Genomic DNA, 10414 nt, shown 5'->3' with positions numbered 1-10414 from the left:
GACATGACATGCATGCGGAAATTTTGGTCAGATCTTAGAAACTGATTTAATCTTGAATTGGATAATTAAAAAGAAGAAAAAAAAATTAAAAAAACACTTTTGAGGGTGAATAAAGAGTTGAAGTACTTTGAAATTAAGGTCGAGTAAAATTCACCTTCAAATCATTGTGAAGATCAGGCTTGAGGATGTTTAATCAATTGAAGTTTGTTAGAAAGTTTGACATTAAGAGATGAAAATTATCTTGTGACCATGAAACACCAAGAAGACATGCATGTTCGTCAATGATGTGATCGCGACAGGATACTATAATTGGCGTTCTCGAGGCTGGGAGGCCCTTTTTCTGCTATCCAAATACTTTATATCATTCACTAACCCTTTTAAGCCTATGGTGTTTTCTTTGACTACCCTCTTTTGGAATCAAGTTTGGAGTCAAGAGTCAAAAAAAGGGAAAAAAGAAGAAAAAAACAAAAACGAAAAAAAAAGTCCATGTCCCAAGAGTACAAACTGGGGCAGCTTTTAGAAAGTTCTAAGTGAAAAAAAAAGAATTATCAAAGGTCCATGCCCTCAAAAAAATAGAAGTTGGGGCAACTTGTTTTGAAAACAAAAAAGAAACAAAAAAGATAGATAAAAAAGAGAAAAGAAAAAAAATACAGAAAGAAAGATGAGAAAAAATAGTTAGGTCAGATATTTGAACTACGTTAGACCTGATTCCTTTAAAGGATATGTAGGCAGCCTCACGGTTCGGTCCAACCAAATAAGAATTCAGAAAAGAGAAAAAAAAAAAATCCCTAGTATCTGAAACTGGGGCAAAGATTTAATTTTACTTTTCAAAGAGTCGATTCCAAGAGTTGTAAGTCTACACCCCCCCTAATTATCAGTCAAAGAAAAGTTCACCTTAGAGCTTCTTTCTGAGTTTGGTGCTCTTGGTTCACGGCCAGCTTCCTCTCCGCTAGATCCTAGTTGCAAGCTTCGAGCCGATGTTGGTGAACCTCTTCACGATCCAACCATCTACAGGCGAATCTTGGGCAAACTCAATTTTTTAACCCATACTCGCCCTGACCTCTCATTTGCAATTCAACATCTGAGCCAATATATGCAAAGCCCACGTCGACCTCATTTTGATACCGGGCTACATTGTCTACGATATCTTCTATCTTCACCCGGAGTTGGGCTCTTTATGAAATCAGAACCCTCATTTCATTAATGGCTTTTTGCAACTTGGATTGGGGGTCTTGTCCGGAATCTCGTCGTTCAGTTAGTGGATTCTATATCAATCTCGGCAGCTCTCCTATTTCATGGAAATCCAAGAAACAATCTTCAATCTCACTCTCTTCTGCCGAGGTCGAGTACCGTTCTATGAAGAAGATCGTTTCTAAACTAACATGGCTTGTACGCCTTCTCACAGATCTCTCGTTTTCCTCCTGCTTACCAGTTTCTCTACATTCAGATAGCCAGACCGCTATTCACATAGCAAAAACCCTGTCTTCCACGAACGAACAAAACACGTGGAAATCGATTACCACTTCGTCCATCAATAGTACCTCGCCGGACTTATCTCCTTATCCTTTGTTCTGTCAAAATCCCAGCTAGCCAATGTCTTCACCAACCCTCTTTCTGGATCTCTACATGGTGCGATTGTCTCCAAGTTGGGGTTGATTTCTCACCCCTCCAACTTGAGGGGGGTGTTGGAATGTTGGACTGGAATCGTGTACCAAAGAACCCTAAACCCAATTTTGGATATGAAGGAGACGATATAGTCGAAAAAGAAGAAAGAGAGAGATAGGTACTGTGTGCAATAGGTCTGCCAAATAACAAGACCCAACAAGTATTATTCAACTGAAAATGCATTGGGTATAACAAAGTTCTGGGCCAACTGGGCCAGTATACAGAACAACAAAGTGAAGGCCCAATACAAACACAAGTCTGGTCCTATTGTTACAGATCTAGTAGTCTACGTTGAGCCTTCATGCCAACCCTTCTTTCCAACCCTATCCAAAAATCTTCCAAATAAAGACCTCCTGATCAGCTTGCAAGAATGCCAAGAGAAGCATGCAATGAGCACCGGTTGTCACGCGACATAGAATACTGTCAAGATGCTCACACAAGAAAGCAAAAGAAAAAGAAAATGAGAGAGTCTTATTAGTGAAAACCTTCACGAGCACTGTGAGGCGACGGTAAGAAGAGATAAGTAAATGAGAGAGGCTTGTTGGTGAAAATCCCTCGGAGCACCACTAGTCAAAAATGAGTCATGAAGCTGATGCAAAGGATTGGCACGAACAAGCCCGACCTCAAAGGTCATAAGAATGGTAAAAAGGAAGATTGGATTAGTTGGATAGATCAGGCCGTTAAGTCCAAAATGCATGTCATGATCATTAAGGCTAGTTAGCGCAAAATTAAAAAAAAAATGAAAAAAGAAAAAAAATTCTTCCCATGTCCTTCCCCACGGGGCATTTCTTCTTAATATTTGTTTCTTTGCATCATTGTATCCTTCACTCCGAGTCAGTCTTTGTCAAACAAGCAAGAAAAGATTTCAAAATTTGTTACCAGCTTTTCAGTTGCACAAAGTAAAATTGGCCAGCGCACTCAGTTGTTACTTTTAACATGCCTTGAGGATTCATGCAAAAGCTCCCCCCAAAAAGACTCTTGTCAGCTTACTTGGCGCAAGAAAGATAACTGGTGATTCTCTCTGACAGAAAAATTGCTCAAAAAGCAGGAGGTCATTCAAGATATCAGAAAAGATCACTTAAGCAAAGATCTCCAGTTGGGATAAGGTTGTTTGATCTGCAAATACAAACAGTATCGGGTGTGAAACAATCAGAGTTGGTGCAGAACAAAAGTCTCTTGAGACCTCTCAGGCTGGTCGAGCAAAAGTCAAGCTGCTCAAGACTCAAGGCCACAAACCAACCACTATTTTCAAAACTGACAAATTTTTCTTTGTGTGAAACAAGAACAAAGCAATGCAAGGAAAGTGGTTCAAAAAAAAGAAAAAAAAAACAAACAAAAAAATAGAAGAAAAAGAAAAGAAGAGAAGAACCGACAAAGGGAAAGTTTCTCAAATCTTTGCCTTTATTTGTCTTGCTAATGTGCATAAAATGTTGCCATTGCACTCACATTTTTCCTCATAGGGAAAAAAGCCCTAGTCTGATGGATTTTCTCCCAATCAAAATCTTAGTCCGATGAATTTTTCTCCTAAGATAAGAAAACCTAGTCTGATGAATTTTCTCCTAGGATAAACGTCTTAGTCTAATGAATCTTTCTCCAAAGATAGGACCTAGTCTGATGAACTTTCTCCTAGGATCAAAATATTAGTCTGATGAATCTTTCTCCTAAGACAGAAAACCTATTCTGATGAATTTTCTCCTAGGATATAAATCTTAGTCTGATGAATCTTTCTCCTAAGATAACAAAAAAGGGGACCTAGTCTGATGAACTTTCTCCTAGGATCAAAGACCTAGTCTGATGAATTTTCTCCTATGATAAAAATCTTAGTCTGATGAATTTTTCTCCTAAGATAGAAGACCTAGTCTGATGAACTTTCTCCTAGGATAAACATCTTTGTCTGATAAATCTTTCTCCTAAGATAGAAAACCTAGTCTGATGAATTTTCTCATAGGACAGAAATCTTAGTCTGATGAATCTTTTTCCTAAGATACTAAAAAAAAAGACCTAGTTTGATGAACTTTCTCCAAGGATTGAAATCTTAGTCTGATGAATTTTTCTCCTAAGATAGGAAACCTAGTCTGATGAATCTTCTCCTATGGTGGAAATCTTAGTTTGATGAATCTTTCTCCTAAGATACCGAAAAAAGAGACCTAGTCTGATAAACTTTCTCCTAGGATTGAAATCTTAGTTTGATGAATCTTTCTCCTAAGATAGGAAACCTATTCTGATGAATCTTCTCCTAGGGTGGAAATCTTAGTCTGATGAATCTTTCTCCTAAGATACTGAAAAAAAGGACCTAGTTTGATGAACTTTCTCCTAGGATCAAAATCTTAGTCTGATGAATCTTTCTCCTAAGATAAAAAACGTAGTCTGATAAATTTTCTCCTAGGAAATTTAAAAAAAACGAAGGGGGAAGTCTGGATTTGAAAAAGAAAGGGGTAAATTCTTAAGTTATCAATGTTTAGTTTTCTCGAAATCAGGGATCCCGCCTAGAGAATGGGGTCAGCCTTTACTTTAGTCAAGCTTAGTTTATAGTTTTCGCAAGCTCAATCACTTTTAGGAGACGTACATCCTAGTCGAGTTATTAATTTTACTTTCATCATTGCATCAATAGCATAAGTGGTTTATAGTTTTGCTAAACAACTCACAAATCTTCCCAGTGCAAACTGGGGCAGGAAATTTTGTTGTTTTGATTGCAAGAGTCCACTTGGAGAACAAAGGGAAGACAATTCAAGTGTTGGTAATCAGGAGCCCACCTGGAGAACAAAGGGAAATCAATTCAAGCATTGGCAATCAGGCGCCCACCTAGAGAACAAGGGAAAACAGCTCAAGGTTCAAAGGAAAGCGGGTCGAGTTCAGCAATCAGGCGCCCACTTGAAAAACAAAGGGAAAGCAATTCAAGTTTCAGAGGAAAAAAAGCAATTCAAGTGTTGGGAATCAGGAACCCACCTGTAGAATAAAGGGAAAGCAATTCAAGTGTTGGTAATCAGGATCCCACCTAGAGAACAAAGGGAAAGCAGTTCAAGTGTTAGAAATCAGGAGCCCACCTGGAGAACAAAGGGAAGGCGGCAATGGTCAAGGGGAGACGGTTCAGTTTAGCAGTCAGGCGCCCATCTGAAAAATAAAGGGAAAACAATTCAGGTTTCAGAGGGAAGGAATACAATTCAAATGTTGGTAATCAGGCGCCCGCCTAGAGAACAAGGAGAAGGCAGTCCAAGTTTCGAAGGAAGATAGTTCAAACGTTGGCAGTCAGGCGCCACCTGTAGAATAAGGGAATTCACTTCAGAATGCAATTTAAGTCAGCAACAAAAGAAACCTACGGCAAGAATGCGAGTCAACAGTCCGAGATGATCAACGAAAGTTAGTCACAATCCAGGAAAAAAATAAAAAAAATCCTTCTTGGTTCATTTTAGCATAGATGCACAAGTCAATAGTCTCACTTTCCAACATAGGGTCTCACTCCCTAGTTGATGCCAGCATAACCTGGTAATCTTTCCAACATAGGGTCTCCACTCCCTAGTTGATTTTATTTGAGACATAGGGTCTCCATTCCCTAGTCTGCTTTTCCAACATAGGGTCTCCACTCCCTAGTTGAGTTTATTTTAGGCATAGGGTCTCCACTCCCTAGTCGCTTTTCCAACATAAGGTCTTCACTCCCTAGTTACTTTCATTTTAGATATAGGGTCTCCACTCCCTAATCTCTTTTCCCCAAAGATACACAATCCTGACTTTATTTGCTTTCAATAAAGAAGTAGTTTAGAATTTTGTTACAATAACTCACGAAATTTTCCTAGAGAAAACTGGGGCAGAAAAATTCTGTTCGTTTGTTTGTTTTGGTGTCTGAGCAGGTTTTACCTCAAGGCACATGGTTCGAGACGACCAAAAAAAGAAGTCTCAATCCAGAATAAAAGAAAAAGAAGTGAACTCGAAATGCAGAGGCAAAGAAAAGATGTGGGTTGCTCAAGACGTAATTGAAGTCACAAGCTTTGCATGTCCCGCCTTGATCCGAGAAGTTAAAAAAGGAATGAACCAGCACCTGCAGCTAACAAGTATCAAGATCCAGATTAGAGTCTGCATGAAGAACCAACAAAGACTCAAGATCAAGCTTCAGAAGACTCATAGATAGGAATCTTGTAACTCGTAGCTGATAGGCTTAGTTAGTCTTTTTTTTTAATTTTGATTTTGATGTAATAAGGGGACCACGGACCGGAGCTTCGGACAGAACCTCGATCGGCTCTCCACCTCGGTATACTCCATCTCACCTCTGAACTACAAGTGGCCTCATTCCTTTATAGCCAAAGATATGTAGGCAGCTCAGATACTAGGGACGATCGCATTCCCCTTTATCTTAGTTTTGGTATCTCCAAATAAGGGTCAGGTCAAAAAACCTGTCTATTCGTTCTTTGCCTGAAAACTCTTCGCGTTCCCAGTCAAAGAGGGGCAGCTGTAGACATGTGATTTTTGATCCTCCCCAAAATATTTTATATTTTAGCATGTAAATATTTAATTTAGCCTAATATCGTTATTTCAACTAATTTTGACTCTTTTACTTTATTTTATTAAAAGAAAATGAAAATTACAAAAAAATAGTTGCATTAATGTCTTGTAGTCATTTTTAATCTTGAAAATACCAAAAATAATTTTGTTTTAACGGTCAGTCTTATCTTAATATTTATTTTACTTAAGAGGATTAATTAATAAATGAGATTGTATTTTTAGTCTTGCTCGCGGGGAAAGAATAAAACTTGGGCTCGAGCAACCCATTTTTAGGCTTAATTTTGGACCTAGCCCATAATTTGCAAGCCCATAATTCCTAGGCCCGTACCCCCTAACCTAAAAACCCTATAAAACAAACAAAACTCTAGATCCCTACCCTAAGAGTGAGGGTCGTTCTTATTCAGAATTGAATGAGCCGTTTCCATCAGATGGGACAAAACACAAATCCAAAAAAAATGAGCTAACCTAAAGTAAGATACTAATTCGCTGTTTCCACCTTTCATCAATCAGCAACCAGGCTTTTCTTAAAAAACAAAATATTTCAGTGCTACCTTCCTCCAAAACGACCCCCCTCCACCTCCTGCACAAGGTTGAAAATTTGGGATGCCAAATTTTATACTAGCTTGGATGTCTATTTCCTTTAGGGTATTTTTAAACTAGTGCATTCACTGTAAATGGTACATAATTGTGAGTCTCGATTCAAACTTTTAGTCAGAGGATTAGTTCGACGTGGAAGTAACTTTTGCTTTTGGTCTCTGTTTGTTGTCGAAAACAGAGGAAGATAGATTGTTGGTTTTAGTGAAAACACCATATGCAATCTCTGAGACGTTTGATCTTAACAATCTACATCTACATCACGAAGCGAGATAGTTGACCGGAAAAAAGGTTTCGAGGTCGCCGGCGAGTTTCTGTTTGAGTACTGTGTTCGTGCCTTGGATGCCGCTTTCCCGTCGGTCGAGGCGATGAAATTGGATTTCAAGTTTCAGAGTTTGTTTTGTCCTTTTTCTCCAATTACAAAGAAATCAATAAAGGTTCAATATCTATCTTCAATCTCTGTTATTGATCTTATTTGTGCGTCGATTTTCGTTGAAGATTATTTGCTCCATTTTTCACCTAAATCGTGTGTTGCTTAGAGGAAGTTATGATTTTATTCTTTGGAGATAGAAATCTGATTTCTAACCTTAATTTCCATAGAGACATAAGTATTTGTTGTTTAATAAAATTAAAAAAGAAAAAGAAACAAGTGGGTGTAAACTCAACTGTTGGGTTAAATACTTGATTCTTAGTTTTGTTATTGTCTCTTTAGTTTGCTACATTAATTTTGAGAGGTATTTAAATGATTTAATGTGCTTAGTGAGCTTGTGGTGTTTAATTGTTAATTAACTGATGGTGTGCGCTAGAAGGAATCTGGTCTAGATGTAAGTTGATCCATTTTTTGTTTACTGATAAAAAAAACATTAACCAAATACTACATTTTTTTCATAACTTTTTTTATAGCTTATATCCTTCACAACAATCTCAAAGATCAGAAAAATAATTCAAATGAGCTAGTTGCTTTAGGCGCGATTAATATTACATTATCGTAACTATAGGTATGGTTCTCGTGGCATGGTCACGATACGTAATTTCCAAATTCGGGTGTGCATTTCATGGGACCCTACCATAATTTTGAATAATGATAGTAGAAATAAACATGTTATAAATCCGGGTGTACATGTCATGTGACCCAATTCTAATTTCCAACAAGGTTAAATAGAATGTGTCGTGAACCGCGAGTGCATTTCATGTAGTGTGGCTTACGATGTGTTTTAAATAACCTTGAATTTTCCTGAAATATTAAAAGTGATTTTAAAGTAAAAAATGCACATAGGTTTAAAAGTGTTTAAAATCAGATAATTAGGCCAATAATAACAGTTGAGCAACCGTGCTAAAACCACGGAACCCGAGAATGCCTAACACCCTCTCCCGGGTTAACATAATTCCTTACCTGAATTTCTGTTCTCGCGGACTGTAAAACAGAGTCAATTTTTCCTCCATTCGAGATTTAAAACCAGTGACTTGGGACACCATTAATTATCCCAAGTGGCGACTCTGAATTTTAAATAAATAATCCTGTTTCGATTGTCACTTAAATTGGAAAAACTCCCTTATATCCTCTCTTGGGTAGTAAAAGGAGAGGTGACAGTATTACATTACGATGATGTTACGCTTCGCCGTATTAAGTTACGACGATGTTGCACCCTGCAGTATTATATTACGGTGATGTTACGCTTCGCAGTATTAAGTTACGACGATGTTGCACCATGTAGTATTGTACGTTGAATTTGTTGTAAAGTAATTGACATCAGTCCAGGTAAAAGATTATTTGGAGATTATAATGATTATGCTATTTCAAGCAAGTGATGAGTAAATTCGTGAAGGTGAGAGGGGAAACAAGTCAAGGAAAATGAATTTTCGTCCAAGTTTGACATGTTGGATAAAATACGGCTCGAGATAAAATACCCGATATTTATGGACTAGTGCCATACAAGGTAGCACATGACCATGATAGTAAGGTCTATTTAAAGTGAGTAGTATTTTAAGTAATTTGAGATAATTCTTAATTACGTGGATTGGGTAATTATGGATATTTAGTGGGAGATTAATTATGTAAGTAAGCTAATTGAGTAAATTAAAACCTTTTGGATAAGGAGTTAAATCTCCCAATGTGGCAGCACGTCAAAGTCCATTTTATGACTCTTAAATTTGTGTTATAAGGTGGCAAATGAAGAAAGAATAGTGGCTTAGTCACCGCATAAGTAGGACCCACACCTAAGGACTTAAAAAGACTATCTAAAATCATTTTAGACCTCTACAATCACAAGGAAAGCTTTAGCAAAGTTCTTAGATTTTGATTAACAAAAACAACATTTTCATTCTAAAAAAATACTACATCAGATTCCTACAAAATTCCTTACCAAAACTCTGTAATGAGATTCTAAAACATTACCTTAACAATGTGATTCTTTCAAGCAATTCTTATAAGATTTCAACCAAACTTCTTGCAACCAAACAATTCTAACGAGAATTGTTAGAACCGTAGCAACGTAAAATTTTGCGATTCTAAAGGAGTACGGTGCAAACTTTTCCAAGAATATTATACGAAATTTTCCCTATCCCAAATATGTTAAGGCTATCCTTTATTTCTTTTTGGCATGATCTATACGACACAAACGAAACGAGCAAATGCACAAATTCCATAAATGACTATATTCATAGAAGTATTAGAGATATCTATGTTCTTGAATTTTCATGTGTCATAATATTCTACCATCTGTTCATGGGTCTCAGAAGAATACGAAAGTTGAAAAGAGTTTACTTTACGATATTACTCAAAGACAAAATGGTCTTATGATATTTCAAAAGATTTTATTAACGTACTTTTCATGCATTGCATTCATGTACATTGACCTATGACCAGATGATATTATGTACGCGTACATGTATGTATATATATGCATATGGGATATGGAAAAGGTTATGGCGTTATATACGTACCACTACCTGATCAGCTGGTATGCGTTGATGAATTTGCCCACAGTGGCCGAGATGATATGATAGGACGCCCTCAAAGGCTGATGATGTTATGAAACATATACCTATGCACGACATGACAATCATATACATATGCATGACACTATAATTATTTCATGATTTACAAAGTTATCCAGACTTACAGGTGAAGTCCTTTACTCTATATTTCCTCCATGTCTGTTATGTACTTATTTATGTGCCTTACATACTCAGTACATTATTCGTACTGACGTCCCTTTTGCCTGAGTACGTTGCGTTTTATGCTCGCAGGTCCCGATAAACAGGTCGAGAGCCCTCCAAGTAGGCCATCAGCTCAACGAAAGATGTTGGTGCGCTTCATTTGCTTCAGAGTTGCTTGTTTGGTTAGTATGAGTTAGATATGTATTGTTTGGTATGGTGGGACTCTGTCCCGACCTTTATAAAAATTATGTATTCTTAGAGGTTTTTAGACAAATGTCATGTACGTAAAAAATCGTATGGCCTTGTCGGCCTATGTTCAGTGTTCAAGTGGTTATTTTGGTCTTAGAGGCCCATATGTCTTATGTATAAGTTGGCATTACCTGTTGTACTCTACCTATTTCATGGCAGCCTCTCCGGCTCAGTTATTTATGATATTATGACATGAAAAGATGTATTATATTGGTACTCGGTTGAGTAAGGTATCGGGTGTCCGTCGCGGTCC

General features: G+C 37.4%; 1 long non-coding RNA gene across 1 annotated transcript; it reads left to right on the top strand.

Moving 5' to 3' along the window:
* Positions 1 to 6554: 6554 nt before the first annotated feature.
* Positions 6555 to 10341, top strand: LOC142170579 (uncharacterized). Its single transcript, XR_012699842.1, has 2 exons — positions 6555 to 7190; positions 10003 to 10341. It is a non-coding gene; the product is annotated as an uncharacterized LOC142170579 (long non-coding RNA).
* Positions 10342 to 10414: the final 73 nt, after the last annotated feature.

The sequence above is a fragment of the Nicotiana tabacum genome, chromosome 16, assembly GCF_000715075.1.
Source record: "Nicotiana tabacum cultivar K326 chromosome 16, ASM71507v2, whole genome shotgun sequence".
NCBI lineage: Eukaryota > Viridiplantae > Streptophyta > Magnoliopsida > Solanales > Solanaceae > Nicotiana > Nicotiana tabacum.
Note: the sequence above shows the minus strand (reverse complement) of the source record. Positions and strands in the feature narration are given on the sequence as shown.